This window comes from Rattus norvegicus, chromosome 6 (genome assembly GCF_021556685.1).
Source record: "Rattus norvegicus strain SHRSP/BbbUtx chromosome 6, alternate assembly SHRSP_T2T, whole genome shotgun sequence".
Classification (NCBI taxonomy): Eukaryota; Metazoa; Chordata; class Mammalia; order Rodentia; family Muridae; genus Rattus; species Rattus norvegicus.
The window spans coordinates 8,824,814-8,851,240 of NC_141539.1; the positions used below are offsets into that span (position 1 = coordinate 8,824,814).

The 26,427-nt window shown below is 35.4% G+C and overlaps 1 long non-coding RNA gene across 3 annotated transcripts; it reads left to right on the forward strand.

Moving 5' to 3' along the window:
- Positions 1-4,127: 4,127 nt before the first annotated feature.
- Positions 4,128-25,711, forward strand: LOC148005019 (uncharacterized). Of its 3 annotated transcripts, XR_015622194.1 has the most exons (4): positions 4,128-4,332; positions 9,029-9,077; positions 23,672-23,952; positions 24,726-25,711. It is a non-coding gene; the product is annotated as an uncharacterized LOC148005019 (long non-coding RNA). The 3 variants fall into 3 exon arrangements; XR_015622192.1 differs by lacking the exon at positions 24,726-25,711 and having other exon boundaries at positions 23,672-24,130; XR_015622193.1 differs by lacking the exons at positions 9,029-9,077; positions 24,726-25,711 and having other exon boundaries at positions 23,672-24,249.
- Positions 25,712-26,427: the final 716 nt, after the last annotated feature.

Sequence of the window (26,427 nt, forward strand, 5' to 3'; positions counted from 1 at the left end):
ATTAAGATTTTCAAATTTTGTGGAGTACAGGCTTTGAAGTAAGACCTAAAGATTCTACAAGTTTTGTTGCTGAAACCTGATACATCTCCCTTTTCATTACTGATTTTACTTTTTTTGGATACTCTCTCTCTGTCTCTTGGTTTTTTCACTAAGGATTTGTCTATCTTGATGATTTTCTCAAAGAACCAGCTCTTGATTTTGTTGAGTCTCTGTTCTGTTTTCTTTACTTCTTACTGATTGATTTCAGCCCTGATTTCAATTATTTCCTGCCCTCTACTCCTCTTTGGACTGTTTGTTTCTTTCCTTCTTTCTTTTATTTTTTTCTTTCTTTGTCTTTCCTTTCCTACTATTTTTTTCTAGAGCTTTCAGGTGTATGTTTAAATTGTTCATATTTGAACTTTTTAATTTCTTTCTTTATAACTTATTGTTATGAATTTTACTCTTAGCACTTTTTTCTTTTAGTCTGATATATTTGGGTATGTTTTTCCTTCAATTTCATTAAATCCTAGAAAGTCTTTAATTTCCTTATTTATTGCTTCCCAGACACAGAGATCATTGAGTAGAAAGTTACTTGATTTCCATGAGTGTGTAGGCTTTTCAGTGTTTTTATTGTTGTTGAAGACCAGCTGTAATCTATAATGGTCTAAGATACTAGGCCTTATTTCAACTTCATTGCATCTTTGAGGCTTGCTTTGTGACTGGTCACTTTTGGAGAAGGATCCTTAAGGTCCTGAGAAGAAGGTATATTTTTTGTGCTTGGGCAAAGTATTCTACCAATGCTTGTTAGATCCATTTGATTATAATATCTATTAGATTCATTAATTCTCTGTTTAGTTTTTGTCTGGATGACCTGTCAATTGGTGAGAGTGGTGTGTTAAAGTCTTCCACTGTTAATGTGTGGAGTTCAATGTGAGATTTAAGCTTTAGCAATGTGTATTTAACACATGTGGTGCCCTTGTGTTTGGGACATATATGCTCAGAATTGATATATCACTTTGGTAGATTATTTTTCTTTTGATGAAAATGAAGTGTCCTTCCCTATCTCTTTCAATTGATTTTGGTTGAAAGTCTATTTTAATAGATATTAGAATTGATATTTCAGCTTGTTCTTGAGTCCATTTGGTTAGAAAACTTTTTTCCAGCCATCGCATCTGATTATCTTTATTAGTAGATTTTTTTTCTTGTGTGCACCAGCATGATGGACTCTGTTTTCACATCCATTCTGTTAGCCTCTGCCTTTTATTGGGAAACTGGGTCCATTGAAATTGAGAGATATTAATTACCAGTGATTGTTATTTGCAGGTACTTTGATGTTGGTGGTGTTAATATGTGTTTGTGTGTGTGTTTGTGTGTCTTTCTGAGTGTACATCTGAGTGTGTGTATTTGTGTATCTGTGTGTGCATGTTTGTATGTATGCTTTTCTTGGTTTGCTCACATGGAATTATTTATGTCCTGTGTTATATTGAATGTAGTTATTTTTCTTGGGTTGTACTTTTCCTTCTAGTATTTCCTGTATGACTGGATTTGTAGATAGAAATTGAATTTGGATTTGTCTTGAAATTACTTTTTTTCTCTATCTATGGTGATTGAGAGTTTGTTGGGTATAGTAGTCTAGGTTGGCACATTTGGTTTTTTACAGGTTGCAAGATATCTGTTCATAGCCTTCAAACTCTCTGTTCAGAAGTCAGGTATAATTCTGATAGATCTGCCTTTGTATGTTACCTGACTTTTTTTTTGCTGTTTTTAATATTTTTTTGTTCTATAGATTTTAAGTTGTAATTATTAATGTGGCAGGAGGATTTTCTTTTCTGATCAAATCTATTTGGTGTTCTAAAAGCTTCTTGTATGATATGGGCATAACTTTCTTTAGGTTGGGAAAGTTTTGTTCTATAACTTTGTTGAGAATATTTCTGGGCCTTAGAGCAAAGATTCTTTACCTTCTTCTATTCCTATTATTCTTAGATTATGTCTTCTTATGGTATCCCATATTTCCTGAATGTTCTGTGTCAGGAAATTTTTAGAATTGACATTTTCTTTGACGATTTCTTCCATTGCATCTTCTATGCCTGAGATTCTTACTTCTATTTCCTGTATTCTGTTGCTGGTGCTTTTGTCTGCAGTTCTTGTTATTTTCCTTAGGTTTCCAAGCTCCAGAATTTCCTCTTTGTGTTTTTTGTTTGTTTGTTTATTTTTGAAGAGACAGTGATACAACAAGTTAAAAAGGGAGAACCACTGATTCTATTCTTTTTTTAAAATATGGTTTATTTATTTTGCATATGTGAGTACACTGTAGCCGTCTTCAGACACACCATATGAGGGCACCAGATCCTATCAAAGATGGTTATAAGATACCATGTGGTTGGTGTGAATGCAACTCAGGACCTCTGGAAGAATAGTCAGTTTTTGCTCTTAACCACTGACCGATCTCTTCAGCCCAGATTCTGTTTACTTTATTACTTCTATTTCTACTTTCAGGTCTTCTGCAATTTTATTTATTTTTTTCACCTGTTTAATTGTATTTTTCTATATGTCAGAAGGGATTTATTTGTTTCCTCTTTAAGGCCTCTAATAATCAGTATAAGATTGTAGTTAAGGTCATTTTCTTGTGTTTCATTTGTGTTAGGATATCCAGGACTTGTAGTAGAGTAGTTGTGCTTTAGAGGTGTCATACTGCCCTGACACTGATTGTTGATTGTTTTCTTTCAAGGACATTTTGGTTGGCTTTGGTCCCTGGATGTTCTTGTTTTAGTGGGTATTTGAAGAGGGTTTAATCTTGATGGTCCTGCTGTTGTAGGCCTGTGATGAGTATTCTCAGGCTTTGTATTTGAGGATTTACAGTTCTGTATGGTTCAGGAGCCTCAAGTCAGGTGAATGAGGGTGGGGAATTGGGAGGACAGTGGAGGACCCCCGGGGAAGTAGACTGCTCAGGGCATCTTGGCTTGACCCAGAACAATATGATATTTTACAAAGAAAATGGCATAGCCCAAATCTGAACATCTTTAAGATGAAAGAAAAGATTTCCCTAGATTCCATGTCCCAGAATCCTATTTGAACTGGAAATAGTGGGTGAGGAGAGGCAGAAACATGAGCATATCTGAGGAATGAAACAGGTTCCACAATGGATAGAGTCTAAGGAAACAATACTTGATAACAGGTAGAAGAAACAGCTACATTGATGATTATAGTAAAAGCTCAATAATTGACCTCTATTTTGCAGTATGCTAAACCTAGTTTCTGCTGTTCTCCACTATAGTTTTATACACATTGCATCAACTCTGCATTCAAGTTTGTCATATTGCTAGCTAAAAATCATTCTGTATTATAGATTGAGATTAGATGAGATGGTGGATTCAGATGGAAATAAAAGCCAATAACATAACAGCAATAAGATAATATGGAATGAGAGGGCTGAAGGGCTGAAGGGTGGAGAAATTTCCACCACTGTTTTTTCAGATTAGGTCAACAAAACTACTAAATGGTAACAAATCTGAATTTATAGCTATTGAGAAATATAGCAAGGTGTATGTTCTTTGACCATGAATAGGGCAAATGTCTTAAGAATATTAACTGAGATTTCAGTGCAAAAACTGGTACACCATCCTTGGACAGAAATAAAGTAAGTTGAATCAGTTTTGAGGTTTCCAGTAAAACTAAAGTATAGTTATAAAGAATCCCAGAACCAATAAACATAGAGTGTTAATAAGTAAGTATGCAGACCACAAATACTAGAACTTCTTAAATTATGTCAAACAAATGGTAGCAAATAAAGGAAAAAGTGAGAATGAGAAGAACAGCCTAAAACAGAGAGAAGGGAGGTGCTGTGAAGTAGAATAAAAAAGGAGTTCAGTTCAGACAAATATGTGCTGGACTGAACAAAAAAAAATCTAGGATGTCTCCATGGCAGCTAAATCCCAGCCAATTTCTCTATTTAACTTTGAAGCAAAGCCTTTCACAAGCTGTCCAGTGCTTGGCACATTTAGGGCTGGGAAAACGGACAAACATTATTAAAATTTTGGCCAGGAGGATGTGCAGGTGGAAAGAAAAGAGAAATGAGCAGCTGAGTAGCACTAAAGAAGCATTTGTAATGAGATGGTAGCTATGACTTGAGAAAGGCTGTCTTACATCTCCCCAGATGGTGGCTTCTAGAATGAAATGTGACAGCTTTTACATCTCTTCCCCTCAGAAAATTTTTGCTTGAAGTTCTGTCATTAAATTTACTGAAGCTCCAGAATTCAATCAACAGGGATTTTCAGAGAAATGTGCCCTCATATTTGACTTGACCGAATAAGAAAAGACGAAGAGAGTATTTAGTTGGTGGACACAGCAAAGTTCGTAAGTAGTGCTTACTCTGTGAGAATATCCATTAGCATCTCTGATATTTTTCCTAAAATTCTGCACTTTCTTTTGACCTATGATAGATATAAACATCATTCCTACAACTACCTGAAAAAGAAAACATGCATTTTTTACTATTTCAAAATATTCCAGACATTTCAAAGACTATACCACTCACTATTCACTGAAAGTCCTATATTTAAAAGCTCTGAAAGGTTTCAAAATATGTGTTCTTCTCTTGTTCTATTCTTCCTCTTCCTCTTCCTCCTCCCCATTTGATGCTATTGTAAAGGATGCCCAATTTGTAATCAACCTTGTGACTTTTAGATAATATAATTACACAATAAAGGAGAGTTTTTCACTTCCAGGTGTGATGTCTTACTTGAAAACCCAGCACTTCAGAAGCAGAGACAGGAAGTGAGGGGTTTTTCTTAACTATATAGCAAACTTAGGGCCAGTCACAGCTACTTAAGTCCCCAAATGGAAGTGCCCAGCTCTTAACTTATTGTGACCAGAAGTCATAAAGTGAATATGTTCGAAAATGTTACATGTGCTTCAAAGACTTGACTACACATGCAGTTGAATAAGATATAATTCTGTGTGTGTGACAGAGAGGGGGGGGAAGGGAGAGAAGAAAGGGAAAGGGGAGGAAAAGAGGAAAAGGGAAAAGAGGGAAAAGAAGATGGATTGTTGGAAATAAAAACTTTGTTCATGTGGATGGAAACACCAAGGCAACTTCTTATGAAAAATCAAGTTTTTTATATACATATTAAAAGCATTCCCTAGATGCCCTTACCAAGATACAAAATTGTAAAAGGTGTTTTATGTGTTAGATGTATGAGATATTTCAAAATACTGAAAGGGCAACTGCTAACATGAAACTTATAAACTATTCAACCTTAATAAATTTTAAAAAATCTTGTAAAGTTGGTGAAGAATTCTAAAATAATAATAATAATAATAATAATAATAATAATAATAAAGAGGTAGTGTCTCGTGAAGTTCAGGCTATTCTCAAACCACTGTGTAACCAAGGATAACCTGAAACTTCTAATCTTCCTGATTCCACCTCCAATAGCTAAGCTTACAGGTAATCACCACCACAAACTATTTCTGTGGTAGTAAGGATTAAACCTAGTCTTTCATGCATGTTGTGCAACTGAACTGCATTCTCAGTCCGTGTTTTACATTGGTGAGTCTTTTTATCTTCAACTATATTTCTCAGATTTTACTAAACGGATACTGTAGGAGTTGGCCCACCTTTATTAGTTCCAAGAAGTGATGTAAACAAGTATGGTCTACAAATATAAAATGTTTAATAGCAATATATACTTTATAAGACTTTCATTTATTTAGGAAGATTATTGTTAAATAGTCATGAATATGATTTGCTTGTAAGCTGATAACTTCTTTAAATATTGACTCATTGTGTTTAATACACTGATAGCACTGGGCAGGTTAACTTGTTGTGTCAACTTGACTCAGATTTTAAGGGATGCCAAGATAGTTAGTGATTCAGTTTTTAAATAAATCCATAAGAATGTTTGCAGAAGGAATTAACACATGAACTCATAACTTGAGTAGGACCTGGCACAGGTCTGTAATCTCTGCTGCTCAGGAGAGAAAGCAGAAATATGACACATTCAAGGCATATTCTAGAGAATGTGTTCAAGGCTAACCTAAGCATGTCTCAAACTTTAGAAACTAAAAAAAGGGAGGTGAATGTAGATTATTGGTAATGTTCTTGCCTAAACTGTGCTGAGAATCCAATATTCCAATATTTCTTGCAATACAATAATAATAATAATAACAATAATAACAATAATAATAATAATAATAATAATAATAATAATATATTTTAGACCAAGAGAACTAATTCTTTCATATATTCAATAACTGCTATAAAATCCTTTGTGAGCCAGTGGGAAAAATAAAAGGCACAGGAGAAGTTCACGTGTTCTCTGCTCAGTTTTCTCAAGGAATGGGCCTGCTTCTCAGTGAGCGTTTGTCCCTCTTGCTTCCATCATGTTTTGCATCACTGTGGCTCGCAACTCAGTGACCATCAACTAAAACTTCTAAAACCACGTGCTAAGATAAACCTTATCTCTTGTTTATCTCAAGTGTTTTGACACAATGATAAAAAGTGACAAAGCACTTAGTACTCTTCCCATATTCCTTGCATTACTAATAATGATGAAAGTCATATTTGTGCACTCTTATAAAGCAGAAACTTGTGGGGATAAATTGGTAAGTATCCTTAATATTAGCTGATTCATCTTCCCAAAGCAGTAGAGGTAGAAATGTGAATATGTCAGGGCCTACTAAAATAAAGGAAATTATTACTATGTTTGAAAATGTTACTATCTACCTTACCTTTTCTGATGATTTCTAAGCCTGTATTTTCATCAAACCTACAGTCTAACATAGCTACAATCACAAACATCTTCCACTTTCCCTTTCTTACGTTTTGACTTGTATTCTTTCAGTGAGAATATGATCACCTGATCTTGATTTATGGTTTACTTTTAATTTTATGACATAGATTAATAACAAATTTGTCAATCAAATCCTCAAATCCTTATTTTAAAGGAACTTTCCAGAGAGTTTCTGCTGAAAGTCTAACTACCTATTATGGGTAAAGGATATTGGCATGAGTGCACGAGTGAACTAGGAAAGGACCATTTGGATTTTTGATCTGATCTACTATATTCCTGTATACATAGAAAGGAGGATCCAGTGGAATCCATTTAAATTAGCTTGTTATAGTTACTCCTAGAGCTTATTTTTACTGTGCTCACTTAGGGTAAATTAGACAGGGTATAATTTCTAGTAATGAAATATGCAGGTCACAAACTGCATTCTCATTAGTAACAAGAAGTTATTGCTCTCTTTCAGAAATATGCTTCGAGGATAATGGAGTAACTTATTTACAGTGTGATAACTAATTGCTCTACAGATGCAATTCTAACTAGGCTGGGTTTGGACTGAAGAAAGCACAATATGATTATCATGCTCTTGTAAATTGCACAATGTTCAGTGTTTGAATTCGAAGTAATTTTTAATGCACAATGTTTGTATACCAATGGATATTATTTTATTTGTAACCACTTATAGACTAACAAACTTTCCAGGCATAGATTACAATAAAATTTAGAATTAAGCAGTCTCTTGTTCAAAAAATGCTCTACAAACTACTTAGCTATTTTCCTAGGGGAGAAAAAGATATATTTTATATCTAAGGACTAAATAGAACACTATATATAAAGGATTTGCGTTGACCCACGTAAGTGGTAGAGACATGAGTATTTGTGGGTATGTGGAATATGGATACGTATATGTCTCTGTCTTTCACACACACACACACACACACACACATCTACAATCACTAATCACATTCATTCTCTTTCATTGGTTATGTTTTACATTTTTAAGGGAATTTGGAAGTGTAATTTGATGTTGTATAAAAAAGTAACGTAATTCCTACTTATATAAAGGTAGTAACTAAAAAAAGACAGAGATTAAAATTAATGTACATTCAATTCCGTTGAGTCAGAAAAAAATAGTCTATTTTATGTTGTTAGTTTTTTCTGAGATGTTAGCAGTTTAATATTAATAATTTCTTTCTTTCTTGGTCTCATTTTGTAGCTCTAGCTGACTTGCAAATTTCTATGTAGATCAGTCTTCCTTGAAAATCACAGCAATCCCTTGCCTCTGCCTCCAAAGTGCTGGATTTGAAGGTGGTTCTGCTTAATGTTTATATGTGGAACAAGTGAAGCAACCTTACAGTTTTTCTGCTGTAAAATTAGTGTTTTTATACTATATGTTCAGAAAATATTATTTATAGGTTTGTAAATGTCCTTGAAGTCAATAATAGAATCGGCCAAATGCCAGCAAATCTAGATACATCCTGAATCTCAACCACAGATGTGGGAATGTTTGTGGGAAGAATTTTTATAGCCACAGTTTCCAGTCCTTAGGTGAGGATGTTTTAGAAGTTGGGAGCGGTCGACCCATGAAGACCATTTTAAAATTAATATTTGTATGTATCTGAATGCTTACCTGCATATGTGTGTATGTGTATGTGTATGTGTATGTGTGGGTGTGCGAGTGTGTGTGTGCGTGCGAGTGTGTGTGTGTGTGCGAGTGTGTGTGTGTGTGTGTGTGTGTGTGTGCATGTGTGTATACCCCATGTGTGTCTGTCCCCAGGGAGGCCAAACATGCTATTCAGTATAGTCCCCAAGGAGTAACATTATTTTTATTGGTTTTCCTTCTGTTGTGTAAAATCAAACTCCATTACTCAAATCTATTCAATAAAGACCCCACCACCTCAGCTGTCATAACTTTAAACTAAAGGCCAAAATTGAAGCAGACTGCCCAAGTCTATTTAGAAATATCCTAAGCCTGGACTTATTTTCACATGTTAAAATATCTATGTTTATGTTTTAAGCAATAAACTGAACTACTATCAGACAATGGAAACATTTTTCTTTCCTTAGTATTCTTATATTTCAGGATATATATATATATATATATATATATAGATCGATATAGATATAGATATAGATATATAGATATAGATATAGATATATATGCATATAGCAACCAAACACAGGAAATATAACAATATAGCAAGAATGTAATATGTTAGCTCTTTGTACAAAGAAATAAATTCTTTCCTTTTCTACTTCATCAGGCACATTGGTAAGCTTTGATGAAAAGATCTAAGCATCTCTTCAATTCAGGTAAGATGTACATAAAATATGACGGTGATCTCATGCTTCCTCCAGGCTCCAGACCCCTTAATGTTTCACAAGGCTGAAGTCATGGTGGGAACCTCTGCCCACACCATTCCTGCACAGATCTACCTTCACATCTGAACAGTAATGAAGGAGACAAATATTATGAAGCCAAGTACCACCCACTGCTGTTCCTTAGAAGTTGCTCTGTCTTCCACCTCACTTTCTTTGGGCTCTGTGGGCTAAGAATAATTTATTTAATATCCATCACAGCACTCATGTTCTCATTCTTTAGTGAAAAGGAAAAGGAAAAACATTATCCCTGTTCCAGTTGTTGGCTACACTTAACTCTGGTTTAATGTCTAGGGAACTTAGTGTTGGTGTATATCACTGACTACATTGATGATACATGCATGTAACATTTACTTTTGCATTTTTCAATTAAACTCATTGTTCTTTAAATAGTCTGAGTTCTGTGTTCCTTAATACAGACTTAGATATATCTCTACACAGTGTGGTACCAATTTTTAGACATAATATAATTCAGTAAAGAAAATAGAAATCTTTGCAGGCCTTTAACAACATTATTAAGATAAAGAATATAGTCTCTGAATTACTATTTGTCTACTACTTGTTTTAAAAATGGTCTCATAATGGAACAACTATAAAATGATAAAAATTTTCTCATTAATTTCAGGAATTTCCAAAATTCCATTTGTGCAAACAATTCTTAAACTATAATAATTAATTCACTAGGTAAAGACAACATTTTAGTTTCTACTAAGGCCCAAATGCTCACTTTTCAAACAACTGTTTATTCATCAAGACTATATTGTTACTGCATTCATCAATAGTAAATAAACAGTTATAATATTGTGCCAAGCCAACACATCTATGAACAAAAATATCCTTCACACTATAACTCAAATCCCTGCACCCTGAGGATACACACAGTGACCCCTCCCCATTCTGAACATTGTCTAATATAGTCAAGTTGAATTCTTCCCTTACATTAGTAACTACTCCACCTTACATGAAAAGCAGATTAAACTAATGATTTTGCTGGAGTACATCAACAATTTTCTTAAGGGTGCAATGTAAAATTAGGCATGAATACAATCATCCTTAGACTGATTATGAAGTACTTCTCACATTCTAAAATTACATTTTAAAATTTCAAGATTAAGAAGAAAACTAGTGATAATTCTGTATAGATAACTGCAGAGTCAATATGCTCCATGTCCTACTGTGTGAGTTAAAGTGTTTACCAGATGGAGGAATTTCTGGGTAGAACTTATTATGTAATCATATGATCTGCAAATACATTTTCTTATGTGTCTATTTCTATGACTCTAGAGTAAAGAACAGATAGGAACAATTATAGGAATTGTGGTGTGGCCTTTTCAAATACCTCTGAATAAATTTTAAAATCTTTGTAACTTCACAGAAACACAAGAAATTTAGTAAAGTGTACAGACAAACCTATCCATTACACCGATTTCATTTCCTCATCCTAGAGTGATTAGATCTTCACCTCAGTCCCTTACTTTATAACTAACCTCTTTGCTTCTAAGTATGGTCATAACTGAGACCTAAAGAGCTAACATCCACCTATAAATGAGGACATACAATATCTACCTTTTGACATCTGAGTTACTACACCAAAAATAAATTTTTGTATGCTTCCATATGAAACTGAAAGATGTTCTTTTAATTTTTATGTGAAGAAATACATTGGACTTTTGATGAAAATTTTATTGAATGTATAGATTGCTTTTGAAGGATGGCCATTTTACTATGCTAATCCTATTAACCCATGAGAATGGAAGATCTTTCCTTCTTCTGATATCTTTTTCAATTTCTTTCTTCAAAGACCTGTAAGTTTTAATATTTTTGTAAAAGAATTTTGCTAGCTTTGTTAAAAGTTATTTCAAGATATTTTAGATTACTTGAAGCTATTATTTTTTTAAAAATGCTGTTTCCTCTTTTCTTTTTCAGTCTGTTTTTCATTTGTGTATAGGAAGGCTACTGAATTTTGTGAGTTAATTTTGGATTCAGTCACATTGATGAAAGAGTTTATCAGCTGGGGAAATTTCCAAGAATTTTATAATTACTTATGTATACAATCACATTACCTGCAAATAAAGATATTTGACTTCCTTCATTTTTTATTTACATTCCCTTGATCTCCTTCTGTTTTATTATAGCTCAACTAGGACTTTGTCTTATTTAGGATTTCAACAGAATGTTTTGAATTTCTGCCCATTTTTATTGATGTTGGCTATTAGTTTATAAACTGCTTTTATTTTGCTGAAGTATATTACTTGTATCGCTAACCATTTCTTTTTTTTTTTTTTTTTTTTTTTTATTAACTTGAGTATTTCTTATATACATTTCGAGTGTTATTCCCTTTCCCGGTTTCCGGGCAAACATCCCCCTCCCCCTCCCCTTCCTTATGGGTGTTCCCCTCCCAACCCTCCCCCCATTGCCGCCCTCCCCCCATAGACTAGTTCACTGTGGGTTCAGTCTTAGCAGGACCCAGGGCTTCCCCTTCCACTGGTGCTCTTACTAGGATATTCATTGCTACCTATGGGGTCAGAGTCCAGGGTCAGTCCATGTATAGTCTTTAGGTAGTGGCTTAGTCCCTGGAAGCTCTGGTTGCTTGGCATTGTTGTACTTTTGGGGTCTCGAGCCCCTTCAAGCTCTTCCAGTTCTTTCTCTGATTCCTTCAATAGGGGACCTATTCTCAGTTCAGTGGTTTGCTGCTGGCATTCGCCTCTATATTTGCTGTATTCTGGCTGTGTCTCTCAGGAGCGATCTACATCCGGCTCCTGTCGGTCTGCACTTCTTTGCTTCATCCATCTTGTCTAATTGGGTGGCTGTATATGTATGGGCCACATGTGGGGCAGGCTCTGAATGGGTGTTCCTTCAGTCTCTGTTTTAATCTTTGCCTCTCCCTTCCCTGCCAAGGGTATTCTTTTTCCTCATTTAAAGAAGGAGTGAAGCATTCACATTTTGATCATCCGTCTTGAGTTTCGTTTGTTCTAGGGATCTAGGGTAATTCAAGCATTTGGGCTAATAGCCACTTATCAATGAGTGCATACCATGTATGTCTTTCTGTGATTGGGTTAGCTCACTCAGGATGATATTTTCCAGTTCCAACCATTTGCCTACGAATTTCATAAACTCGTTGTTTTTGATAGCTGAGTAATATTCCATTGTGTAGATGTACCACATTTTCTGTATCCATTCCTCTGTTGAAGGGCATCTGGGTTCTTTCCAGCTTCTGGCTATTATAAATAAGGCTGCGATGAACATAGTGGAGCACGTGTCTCTTTTATATGTTGAGGCATCTTTTGGGTATATGCCCAAGAGAGGTATAGCTGGATCATCAGGCAGTTCAATGTCCAATTTTCTGAGGAACCTCCAGACTGATTTCCAGAATGGTTTTACCAGTCTGCAATCCCACCAACAATGGAGGAGTGTTCCTCTTTCTCCACATCCTCGCCAGCATCTGCTGTCACCTGAGTTTTTGATCTTAGCCAATCGCACTGGTGTGAGGTGAAATCTCAGGGTTGTTTTGATTTGCATTTCCCTTATGACTAAAGATGTTGAACATCGCTAACCATTTCTACCAGGTCTTTTTCTATGAAGTGGTGTTGGAATTTCTTCCATTTTATACATCTAATGAGATGATCATATGGTTTTTGTCTTTCACTTTGATTACAGAGTAGACTACATTTGTTGATATACATATAATAAATCATCCCTGCATCTATAAGCTGAAACATACTTGATCATAGTGGATGATCTTTTCGAAGTCCTGGTTTATTTGGTTTGTAAAAATTCATTGAAAAATTTTATATATATTTCAGTAAATGAAATTGATCTATAATTTTTGTCCCTTGTTAGGTGTTTGTGTTCTAGGTATCAGTATAAAATATTTGGGCAATGTCCAGGATATATTTTAACTTAAGACACATTTCTGTATGGCTGAAAAACATTGATCATTATTTGATTTAGCAGATCTAACTGGCATAATTATCTTTTTGTTTGATTTTTTCTTATACTTATTATTTATTAAATTAAATTTCTTTATATTGAATATTTTAAATTTACATTTCAAATGTTATTTCCTTTCCAGGTTTTCCATCTATAAGCCCCTTGTCCTATCCTCCTCCCCTTCTTTGATAAGGATGTTTGATTTTTAATATTTTAAATTTACATGATTTCCCCCTTTCTTCATCCTTCTCTGCAATTCCTCTGCTGTTGTAGTCAATCTTCAAATTTATGACTTCATCAACTATTAGGTTGTAGATGGACAAATACACACACACACACACACACACACACACACACACACACACTCAGAGAGAGAGAGAGAGAGAGAGAGAGAGAGAGAGAGAGAGAGACTTTATTTTAATGTTGTATAGAGTTACATGTTCTCAGCACTGGAGAAGACTAGTTCTTCCTATCTCAGCAGTCTGTAACTCTTAGTATAGGAGTGAGCTCTTGTCAGATTTCAGTCATTTGTGTTAGCATGTGGACTGGTGTTTTCATTATGCTGGTATTGTTTAGACAATAAAATTGTTGAGATCCATTGGTGCAGTTCTCCTATTACATGTTGACTATGAATTTTCACAGCAGATATCATAGTCCTCTGTATTTTACAATCTTTTCAACCCTTCTACAATATTCCTTGAGACTTAAGCATAGGAACACTCTATTGATCAGTGAGAGTTGGGCACTACATCTTCATTTTTTTCCACATTTTGACTATTGTAAATTTCTGTAATATCTCCATCCTCTACAAAAAGATTTCCAGGTCACTTCCAGCTTAATTCCTCAAGTTCATGTTCCTGAAGTGTATAACATATTCACCATGTATGTGTGTGTGTGTAAGTAAATTAAATACAAAGTAATATATTTTCTTTGAATTTTTCAAGCACTTTTAATATGATTTATTCCCCTAAACATTTCCTAAAAAAAAACCAAAAACCCTTTTTTAAAATTTTCTCCTTTATAGTATCATTGTCTTAATAGTCTCCCTTCTTTGGAGTTCTCGGCCATGATCTCTTTTACTCTCCTGATGTCTGTGATTACACCAGGTTATAGAGTAACTGTTAAAGACTAGAGCTAGGCTCCACAAACAAGGAGATATTGGAATATTTTTCTTTCTGTTTCTCAATTTCCTCATTCAGTACAATAATGTCTACCATGCATTTGTCAGGACTTTTCATAATTTCTGTTTTCTTCATAGCTAAATATCATTTCATTGTGTGTATCTACCCCAATTACATCTTCCTTGTGTTTTTGGAAGAATTTTTTTTCAAGCTCACAGCTATGCTGATTATAGAAACAAAGACCATGGCTGAAAAAGTATTTTCAGGATAGTGTTTTGAGGCCTTGGGGCATGTGGCAAGGATATAAGTGGGTTGTATGGCAGATCTATTTTTAGTATTGTGACAATTCCAGCTATAGCAATGGCTTAATCCCACTATCCTCTCTAAAAGTTTTTTTTGATAGCTCGACAATATGCCAGCTTACAATTTTACCAGTCTATGGATCCTACCATAAACTCTAATGTTATAAGCAAATGCCACAGATCTTACTTTTCCCTTTTATCCCTCAGTTCTGTGAACTTCTTACTCTTCTTTGAATAGAAAGGTGTGTGTGTGTGTGTGTGTGTGTGTGTGTGTGTGTGCGTGTGTGTGTGTGTGTGTCCTGAAAAGAGTAGGATCTTCTGTTTCTAACTTTAAAAATCTGAACAGGAATCCTGGTGTGAGTGGTTGCAAGAGCTTTATTTGTTTATTTGATTGATTTTGTTTTCAAATGTTTCCTTATGTTAGGAAAACCATTCCATGCTCAGTTTTTTTTTATGAACAAATGTATTTCATTGGCTATTGTTTTTCTTGTGTAAAATTCCTTGCCAAAGTTTAATTACTTTTATATGTGAGGATAGAGACAAGTAAATGCATTATTAACTTAAGATCATCACTGATTTACACTTTTAGTCAACTGCTAGAAATATTTAGACTTATTAATGAGTTCTATATTGATCCGTTTACATGAGTGGTATGTTTTGTTGTCTTGCTAGAATAATATTGTGGTCTCAGAATCTGTTTCTAAAAATTCACAGTTTCTGCCATCTGCTTCTGTCTTCTGCTTATGAAGACATAATCAAGCCTGTGGGGATGGGCAGCAGGGTACATGTGTTGCTGCACATGTTTAATTCTAGAAGTGAATAAGAGAACAAAAGTTTTAAATTCTATTGAAAATGTATATCAATTCACATGAAACATGTAGTATGTTCAGTTTCTGTTGGGTGACTGATTGGACTACGAGCTATGAGCAAGAATATTATTTACCAGGCACAGGGCACTGCCAACAGTTCAAAGAAAGATTTCACCCAAGTAGATCCAATGAGTTTATGGAGTGAATTATAGAATATGCTTGATTAATTTACAGAAGAGTGGATGACTCAAAGGGAGCTGCATCACTTAAATAGTACACATCAACAGAGTTGACAACTCAGGAAGAAAGCAGCCCTGGCATTCCTTTTTCAAATTGCAGGAAGAGCCTTTGAAGAGTATTATACCTCAGGGAAATTGTATGCTGATTGGGTAGTCTTGGTGAGATGGCCTGTAAATCTTGAGGCTTTGAACTTTGAACATAGTGGTCCTTGTTGGTTTCCTCAGTCTTTCTGAGCTGACTTCTCTGGAGGACAGGATGCTTCAATTTGGAGGAATAACCTAATGATGGTATTATTTTCACACAAATTCAATGCCATATTACAGAACACACTCTGAGCTGGTAACAGAAGGGAACCAACAATGGAAATTTCCTTTCATTGCTTATTAAGTACATCCTGGAACTTTATTTCATGTCAGCAACTACATGTTCCAGCAGAACCAGGCTTCATAAGACCTAAAATAGCATCCAGATATTTCTAGGAGTACCTACAGAGACTTATTGTACTTACCTGAGAGGTCATGCTCCAAACATCCAGGTTCATTTTTGAGATGTTATCCTAGTATTTTGTATTTTATGACAAATTTGCCTCTAGAAACAAAATTTTGCTGGATGTATTTCTTTACTGATTTAGGTGCATACCTTCCTCTTGCTGTCAGGTGCATATTTTAAGAAAGGCAACAATATTGCTTCAAATTCTGAAAAAGAACACAACCAAGTGAATGAACATGTATTACCCAGGTTATTCATTAAATTTGCTTATAGTATTAAAGTTACCAAAAGAAAGTCCACCTTCATATTGGAGAGGGTAAGAATTGGGTACCTCCTCAGTCCACAGGTTTACCTGTCTCAACTGTCCCATTCTAACGATGCAGGCAGACCAACTCCTAGAGAGCCACTGTAAAATGGCATACATTGGCAGTCAGAGAAGCTGGGTTTTCTTGTCAGCCAAGAATGTTCAGAGCAGCCATAGCAGCAGTGCTCGCCCACAAGACCTGAAGGCAAGCAGAACAAAGTAAACACTTTCTCTCAAACTTACTACATCTGGGCCTTCTTAGAAAGTGACCCATATTTAACTTTTTATTTTATTTTATTTTATTTTCATTACAGTCCCCTACCCCCTCCTACAGTTCCTCATTTTTCCCCCTTGCCTCTGAGAGGGTTCTCCCCTCACTAGCCATCCCCCCTTCCATGAGACGTCAAATCTCTCAAAGATTAAGGACATTTCCCACTGAGGCCAAAGCAGGCAGACCTCTGCTATACTCTTGCCAGGGACCTTGGACCATCCCGTCTATGCTCCTAGTTCATGGCTCAATCTCTGGGATTCTGATTTAGTTGAGACTGTTGGTCTTCTTATGGGGTTTCTCTCCCTTTCAGTTTCTTCAATCCTTCCCCTAATTCAATGATAGGTGTCCCTGACTTCAGTCAAATGGTTGAGTATAAGTATCTGCTTCTGTCTCAGTCAGCCACTAGTAGAGACTATCAGAGGACAGTCATGCCAGGTTCCTGTCTGTAAGCACATCATAGTATAGTATCAGGCCTTGGTTTCCCACACTGAAATTGATCCCAAGTTGGACTGATCATTGGACTGCCTTTCCTTCATTGTCTTCTCCATTTTCGTTCCTAAAGTTCAATTAAACAGGAGCTAAACTGAGAATTGAGAACAAAAGACTCTCAAGTGGCCAAAAAGCGTTTAAAAATACATTTAAAGTCCTTAGTCATCAGAAAATGCAAATCAAAACTACTCTGATTCCACCATTCCACCGTACAGTAATCAAAATGGCTAAGATCAAAAACTCAGGTGACTGCACATGCTGGGAAGGATGGGGAGAAAGAGGAATTTTCTTCCATTGGTAAGATTGCAGACTGGTACAACCACTCTGGAAATCAATCTGGCAGTTGCTCAGAAAATTGGAAATATTTTCTACCTGAAAAACCAGCTAAACTACTCTTAGCAATATACCCAAAGGATGTCCCACCGTACCACAAGGACACAGTGCTTCCCATGTTCATAAGCCTGATTTGTTATTCCAGAAGCTGGAAACAATCCAGACATCCTTCAACCAAAGAATGGATATACAAAATGTGGTTCATTTACACAATGAAATACTATTCAGTTATTTAAAATGCAGACATTATGAATTTTGTAGGAAAATAGATGGAACTATAAAATATCACCCTGAGTAATTAGACCCAAAGGGATATACATGGTATGTACAAACTGATAAGTGGATGCTAGCTAAGAAGTACAGAACACCTAGGATATAACCCACATTTAACTTAATAAAGGAAATGCCTCAAAGGCAGACACAGAGGCTAATCTAATCTAACCAGTTCCTCACATATGTGTTCAAAGTCTAGCATCCCTGAGCTTTCTAGTCTATGGATTTGTCAATCAGTACTAAATAGTACCATGTTGAATTACAGTTTGTTATACTAACAATTTTGATTTTTAAATCAATAGATGTTGATGAATAATCAAATAAAAATAGATTTCTATTTAAGACTTTGTATAGTGTGTAAGACTTAATTTTTGCTATGATATTCAGAAACATAAGCTGAAGAAAGCTTAAAGTCCTAATATAAAGATCAGAAATGAGGCATTATCCAAAGGATATTCTACTTTTGCATTTGTAACTGATGACACATTAGTCAATAGTGATATTTTCTTTTTTCTATCAAAATGCAATTGATTCTAAATAGTGTAATTTTGCATTTGTATAGTAATCATATTAATCACTATGTTCTTCTATTTGCTTAAAACAGGAAATAAATTTAATTAACATTTTCTCATGTCTCCATATGCCACTGGCATGTCCTTCTCATTATCTTGGAATGCTGGTTTAAATTACAGTTACTATTATTCTTGTTTTACAAATAAAGAGACATGTTTAAAAGAAACATGTTGAACATGTTGACAATAAACATCTTGAGATTATAGCGCAAGGTAGATCACTGGCCAAGCATATAGAAGCCCCTGATTTAAATACCGAGTGCCTTAATGTTTTTGCTGGTGTATCTCTGAGATAGCATGTAGCTCATATAGGCAAAGCTAGTATAGCACTGCATGTTCTATCTTTAGTCCTACAATAAAACAATGCTAAATGATGTTGGATTTAGGGACAAAACTCAAGCCAAGTTCTTGCCCCTTGACACTATTTTTAGACTGAATTTTGTTATCATGGTAACTATAATGTTATGTTGCCATGGAAATATGATTATCATATTATAGTGTGTGTTGTTTTCCTAGATATATAAGTGAAAATTAGCCACAAAAATAGTGTTCTGACATATGTGGATGTGTGTTTGCTAGAAAAATATTTTAATGTGTATAACTCTATAAACATTTTTCTATGTAGAACTTTATCTTACTAATTAGGAAATATTTCATATTGTGAAACATTGTGACTGAATTTAAAGAAATATTAAAAACAGAAAAAGATATATCAGGAATATACAATTGTTCATAATTAAATTTTGTCTTTAGCTTTAGTTACTTGTCTATAAACTCAGACAAGATAATTATAAATTGTCCACACATTCCCTAAGGTTTTGACTGTTTAAAAACCAGGTATTCAATGACATGATGATGTTCCTGAAATCAGAATGCAAGAACAATGTATATTTTGGCCCCCAAGATTTGCTGAGCACATAGTATACAGGACAACGTAATCATATCTAGTTGATTAGATACTTTCTTATGTAGGGGAATTCACAGACTTTTAGTCCTTTCACCTGAAATTTGATTTATCATAGGAATTATGCATACAGATTGAAAGGGTGAAATTTAAAAATAGACATTTATATTTATAAACACAAAGAATTTTTAGAAAATTTGTGAAATTTTGAGTACAGTTCTTTTTTTTTTTTTTTTTTTTTTCGGAGCTGGGGACCGAACCCAGGGCCTTGTGCTTGCTAGGCCAGCGCTCTACCACTGAGCTAAATCCCCAACCCCGAGTACAGTTCTTTCAATGAGAAATACCTTCATAGTCTTGGGCTTTTGAATATTTGGTCCCCTTATTTTCTTGATTCTCAAGTAGCTTTATGAGCTCTGGTATTGTTGGAGGAAGTAAGTCATTGAAAATAAGTATGAAGTTTTCAAAGCTTCATATCATTCCAAGCATACTCTTTATGCTTGCGCTTATGGTCCAAGATGTGAGCCCTCAGCTTTTGCTCCATCGTGCTTGCTATCAAATTCCTTGACAGACAGCCATCATTGACTCTCAACCTTTGGACCCCTAGGTCCAAATAAACTCTTCTACAATTTGCCTTTGTTTTGATATTTCATTACAGCAATACAATAGTAACAAATACAGTTGAGACACTTAGTTCATCACTAAGCAGATGAAAGAAGTTGTGACAAAAATCTATGGTTTGTGAAGAAATTATGAGATAAGCTACTGTAGTAAGCATGAGGAGCATTCCAACTTCATGTAGCTAAGGTTGTCAGCTAGAAAAAAATGTTAGAACCACATTAAAATTTCTTCTAAAAGGGCAGTTCTCAAATTCCCTTTAAGGCAGTTTCACATGTTGTAGTGACCCCAAACATAAAATTATTTTCATTGTTACTTCATAACAGTAATTTTGCTATGCTTATGAATAATAATGTACATATCTGATATGCAAGTTATCTGATATGTGCATAGGACCCCAAAAGTGTCTTGACTCACATGTTGAAAATCAGTGTTTTAGGAGTTTATGAAGCCACTGAAAAAAGTTTTATTCAATTAATATGGGCTCAATCACTGCTGTTAGGAGCATTGCTATTCTGTGAATAGGTGATGGATGTAAGATGCCTGGAATGGATGACGATACATAAGTCATCTTGAGTGTGAATCTTTCTTTGTAATCTCATCTGGTTTACTCCATAATCTGATTTTCCACTCTGAAGACAGCTTTGAAAACTATAATTATAGTAGCAACCTTCTTATTTATTTTCACAAAGGGTTAGGAATATTAATATCTAAACAGTAAGAAATGACTGCTAAAGCCATACCATGATGAACCAATACTTTCACATTATGTCTCAGGGTCAACAGGCTTCAATAACAAAAGGAATTTTATTAATATTAGTGCAGTGCATAAACAAACATGAGACAATAGCAATAGTAAATGCAGTGTCTCCCTAACTTGCCTTATAACCCATTACATATTTTTCTCAGTAATATAAGTATTGTAGTCTGGTGAACAATTTTAGAAGATTTTCTGAGAATTTTGGAAAGTTGCTTAGAAAAATTAAACCATTACATATGTCTCTCTATCTGAACTAGCTATAAAGATATGAGCACTTTTGGTTATATATTCATTATTCTAATATTTCACATGCTTTATCAACAGTAAAAAAGAATATAATTTATAATTGAATTTAATGTCATATTTTGGAAAGTAACTTTAATTGAAAATCCATTGCATTCAAGGAAGGTTGTGATAAAAGCCACAGGCTTAGGAAACCACCTTTTTCTCACTTTTTCACTCTGCTTCTCCCACTTTCTGTAACCACAAGCCTAGGTGTCACCTGAAGTCTCTTCATACTGCACACTGGTCACATTGGCCATTGTCCCCAAAAATTCTGATTCTAATAATGCTTTGTTTGTTCTCATTCCTAAGTCAAGAAAGTTTACTATCTATGGGGAAATAATACCATGAAATTAAACAATTGAGGAAATTGACTGATTAATATTTCATCCATATTTAATTGTGCAAGAAACTGGATAGCCTCAGTGAGTGCGTAGTAAGTAAAAGCTGCTATATAACAGCCACTCAGTTGTCAGGTCATGGTAACTGGGTGTGTTAATGAGGAGTCGTCTGAATTGATATGGCACTGCTTGCAGCACTTCCAGAACTCTGTCTACCATTGTAAATTCCCAGAATTGAAAACTGCCTCAAATGTCTCTGTTCACTTTGACAGTGGGAAGTCTTGTTAGACTTCCTGGGTGGTAGAATGTTTTCATGAATTTATATTTATATGCTGTTTTTTTCTGTAAATGAAAAGAAGCTGTATAAAGGATAGAGTTAAAAGGGGAGACACTTATATGTGTATTTGAATCTTTGAATTACTGTTTTTGAACAAAAGATATATATATAGATAGATAGATAGATAGATATTGCTGACATAAACTTTTCTTCAACATTTCTGCAACATATATATATATATGTATATATATATATATGGTGATAAAAGTTTAACAATGCAAAAATAGAAGTCTTACTATTCTGTGAAAAAATAGTTTTTAATTACAAAATTATTTAAACTGCAAGCAAGATCTTCTTTAAAATAGTGCACCCTAAATAACACTACATCTGCAACCTACATCAATGCAAGTAGCTTAAATAACAGAATGAGACTTAAATATGCCAAAGATAACATATGGAACATTTAAACATTAAGGAAAAATGAAACACTTTCAGTTCGTGCTGTTTTACCAGATACAACCAAAGTGCAGTGTTACTGTCTAATCTATTTTAGAAGTATACAGACTCCTGGTCGTCTACCAGGGCAGATTCAAATTTAAAAAGTCATGATATGCCATCAAAATGAAAAACAAGTATAGTCAGCTCTCTCAAGCTTTAATGCTTTATGAAAGATAGAAGTATGTGTATAGGTTTGCACTTAAAATGTAGGCAGATCACACACTGTAATTTAAAACTTTTAAGTTCATTAGGAAATTGTCATGTCTACATTAAATGTCAAAGTTTAAAAGTCACATTTTAGGTCTCTCTCTTTTTTTTCCTCATCTTCACAGTAAGAAAAATAGTCCGATGTCGTATAATAATTCCTGCTGGCACAAAACTTTACTGATAACAGTATCACTTTAAGATGAGTCAGAACATTGTATCTGATAGCGCATACAGGAACTAAGCAAATGGAACATAGCCCAACCCAGGAAGTATGAGTCAATGAAACCTTGACATTTAATCCACATTTCTGATTCTCTTTGGGAAATTTCAGTAGTTAAATTTTGTGATTAGTCTATTAAAGTTATTTAAATATTTTCAGTTATCACAGATTGTTAAATCACATAAGAATTTTCTGAGAAGGTGACTAGGACTTAAGAGTAATTTTTCACTCCCTGATGCAGAAATTCTGATAAGGAGGGTTTCCTCAGGATAAGACTCTGTGGTTCCAAGAAGCTCATGTATTGAAATATGGAGCCCCAACTGGTGGTGCTATTTTGGGAAATTCTGCAAACTTTCAGAGTTAAGGTCTAGTTGCAGTTAGTAGATCACTGAAGTTTTTGAAGGAGATACCTGGTTTGTAGTTCTGTCTTTGCCTTTGGCTTCCCAGTCACCATGAAGCATACAACTAGTTGTATGCATGCTCCCTCAGCATGATATTTTACCTCATCATGGGTCCAGAAACAGGAGAGCTCTCCAAACTCAATGAAACCATGCACGAAAACCTCTCTTTCTCTCTACAATTTCCTTCAGATGCTTATCAAAAGAACACAAACAGTAACTAATGCACTACAACAGCAATTTGTAGATACTTGGGTGCAGGTATATGAACAGAACGTTGAACATGTTTCTTCAGAGTCACTGTTAGATCAAATCCTATACAGTTTATTAAGGTCAAGATGATGAATGACTGTGATATTATCACTGATAAACTTTTCTTCAACATTCTACCAAATACGAAATTTTATTTCATGCTCTTAAAAATATGAAGATTCAAATATCCTCCTGTAGGTTCCTTTGAAAAGACATACAGGAAGGATAGAGAGAGGGAATTGGTTGGGAATTATGGTGGGAATGGAACTCAGTGTGAGGATGGGAATAGAAGAGAAACCTGAGATTGGTAGAGGGGGGCATCTCTGGGACAAGCTAGAAACCTAGAAGAAGAAAAACTCTCAGCAACCTGAGGGTGACCCAGCTAACCCTCCTAGCAATAGAAGACATAACCTGAAATAACCACCTCCTGTAACCATGTAAGATTTCCAATGTCAAGGATAGGGGCACAAATCCAGCCACAAAATCTTGGACTACAATTTTTCCTGCCTTAAATAAAGTATAGCAACAAGGATGGAGCAGAAATTGAATGAATACCCAACAAATGATTGGTTCAACTTGATAGCTATACCAAGAGAGAGCCCATCTCTGACACTATTAATGATATTCTTTTATATTTGCAGAAAGGAACCTAGTATATTGTCTTCTGAGAGGACTCACACAGCAGTTGATGGTAACAGATGAAGAGTAACACACCCAAACATTAGGTGAAGCTCACGGAATCAAACGGAAGAGGAGGAAGAAGGATTGAAGAAGCCAGAGAGGTCAAAAGATGTCAAAGGAAAAAATACAGAATCAACTAAACTGTGCCCATGGGGACTCAGAGTCTGACCCACAAACCAAAGAACATGGATTGATTGGACCAAGGCACATATTTGCTACAGATATTCTGCTTAGTCTTCATGTGAGAACCCTAACAACTGTATCAGGAGTTGTCTCAGATTCTGTTGTCTGCCTTTGGATACTTTTTCTCTAACTGGGATGGCTTGACAGGCTAAATAGGAGATATGCACAGTCCTATTGCAATTTGAATGCCAATGTTGGTTGATGTTCATGGGAGTCCTCTCTTCTGAGAAAAAAAGAAAGGGTGGATTGAAGGAGTTTATGAGGAAGAAAAAGACTGGGAAGCGAGGAGGGAGGTTTAGTGAATACATTAACAAATAAACAAAAAATAAATGGCAAAACCATTATGTACCATTTATCTACTTGCTTCACCTTCCTTACATAATATCGAAATGCTCAGAAATATTTTTCAATGTATGACTTTGTAAATTTTACATCATCCAATATTTTACTTTACTTATATACTAGCCAAAGCCTTGACATTTTCCTACATCAGCATGTGAGGAAAATAATCAGGAGTTGAAAGCTGAATCTCAGCAATATACTCAAGAATATAAATATCTGCCAGTGAAGTATGTGTTGAGATTTACTTGAATTAGATATGTTAAGTTCTCTTAGAATTAGAGAGAGGAACTTGTTATTAAAAAGAGATACATTGAAGAAGTGTAGAAATGGTAAATAACCCAAATCCAAGATTAGCAGAACATTATGTCATGAATCATGCAAGCAGTAGGTAAATACAGTATGTCTTTTGTACAAAACAGAGTTCGAAGCTGGATCAAGAGTAACTGTTCTTTATGCTAACAAACATTTTTATTGTCCTTCAAACAATAGCCCACAGGATAGCCTGAAGATATTTGAAGATAAAATCAAATTCCCAAGACCCGATAAACAGTTCTCTGCACCCAAATCCCTTGGGAGGGAGAGCTAAACGTACAGAGAGGCAGACACGCCTGGGAAACCAGAAGAGACTGCACTCTACACACATCTCTGACGCCAGAGGAAAACACCAAACTCCATCTGGAACCCTGGTGCACGGAGACTCCCAGATAGGGCGGCACAGATCTTCCTGGTTGCTGCCGCCGCGGAGAGCTCAAAGGCAGCACCCCACGAGCAAATTTGAGCCTCGGGACCACAGGTAAGACCAACTTATCTGCTGCAAGTGACCTGCCTGGTGACCACCAGATACAGGCCCACAGGAACAGCTGAAGGCCTGTAGATAGGAAAAACTACATGTTCGAAAGCAGAACACTCTGTCCCCATAACTGGCTGAAAGAAAACTAGAAAACAGGTCTACAGCACTCCTGACACACAGGCTTATAGGACAGTCTAGCCACTGTCAGAAATAGCAGAACAAAGTAACACTAGAGATAATCTGATGGGGAGAGGCAAGTGCAGGAACCCAAGCAACAGAAACCAAGACTACATGGCATCATCGGAGCCCAATTCTCCCACCAAAGCAAACACGGAATATCCAAACACACCAGAAAAGCAAGATCTAGTTTCAAAATAATATTTGATCAGGATGCTGGAGGACTTCAAGAAAGAAATGAAGAACTCCCTTAGAGAACAAGTAGAAGCCTACAGAGAGGAATCTCAAAAATACCTGAAAGAATTCCAGGAAATCAAAAATAAACAAGAAGAAGCCCATAGAGAGGAGTCACAAAAATCCCTGAAAGAATTCCAGGAAATCATAAATAAACAAGTAGAAGCCCATAGAGAGGTATCACAAAAATCCCTGAAAGAATTCCAGGAAATCATAAATAAACAAGTAGAAGCCCATAGAGGGGAGTCACAAAAATCCCTGAAAGAATTCCAGGAAAACACAATCAAAGAGTTGAAGGAATTAAAAATGGAAATAGAAGCAATCAAGAAAGAACACATGGAAACAACCCTGGATATAGAAAACCAAAAGAAGAGACAAGGAGCTGTAGATAGGAGCTTCACCAACAGAATACAAGAGATGGAAGAGAGAATCTCAGGAGCAGAAGATTCCAAAGAAATCATTGACTCAACTGTCAAAGATAATGTAAAGCAGAAAAAGCTACTGGTCCAAAACATACAGGAAATCCAGGACTATATGAGAAGATCAAATCTAAGGATAATAGGTATAGAAGACAGTGAAGACTCCCAGCTCAAAGGACCAGTAAATATCTTCAACAAAATCATAGAAGAAAACTTCCCTAACCTAAAAAAAGAGATATCCATAGGCATACAAGAAGCCTACAGAACTCCAAATTGATTGGACCAGAAAAGAAACACCTCCCGTCACATAATAGTCAAAACACCAAATGCACAAAATAAAGAAAGAATATAAAAAGCAGAAAGGGAAAAAGGTCAAGTAATATATAAAGGCAGACCTATCAGAATCACACCAGACTTTTCGCCAGAAACTATGAAAGCCAGAAGATCCTGGACAGATATTATACAGACCCGAAGAGAACACAAATGCCAGCCCAGGTTACTGTATCCTGCAAAACTCTCAATTAACATAATGGAGAAACCAAGATATTGCATGACAAAACCAAATTTATGC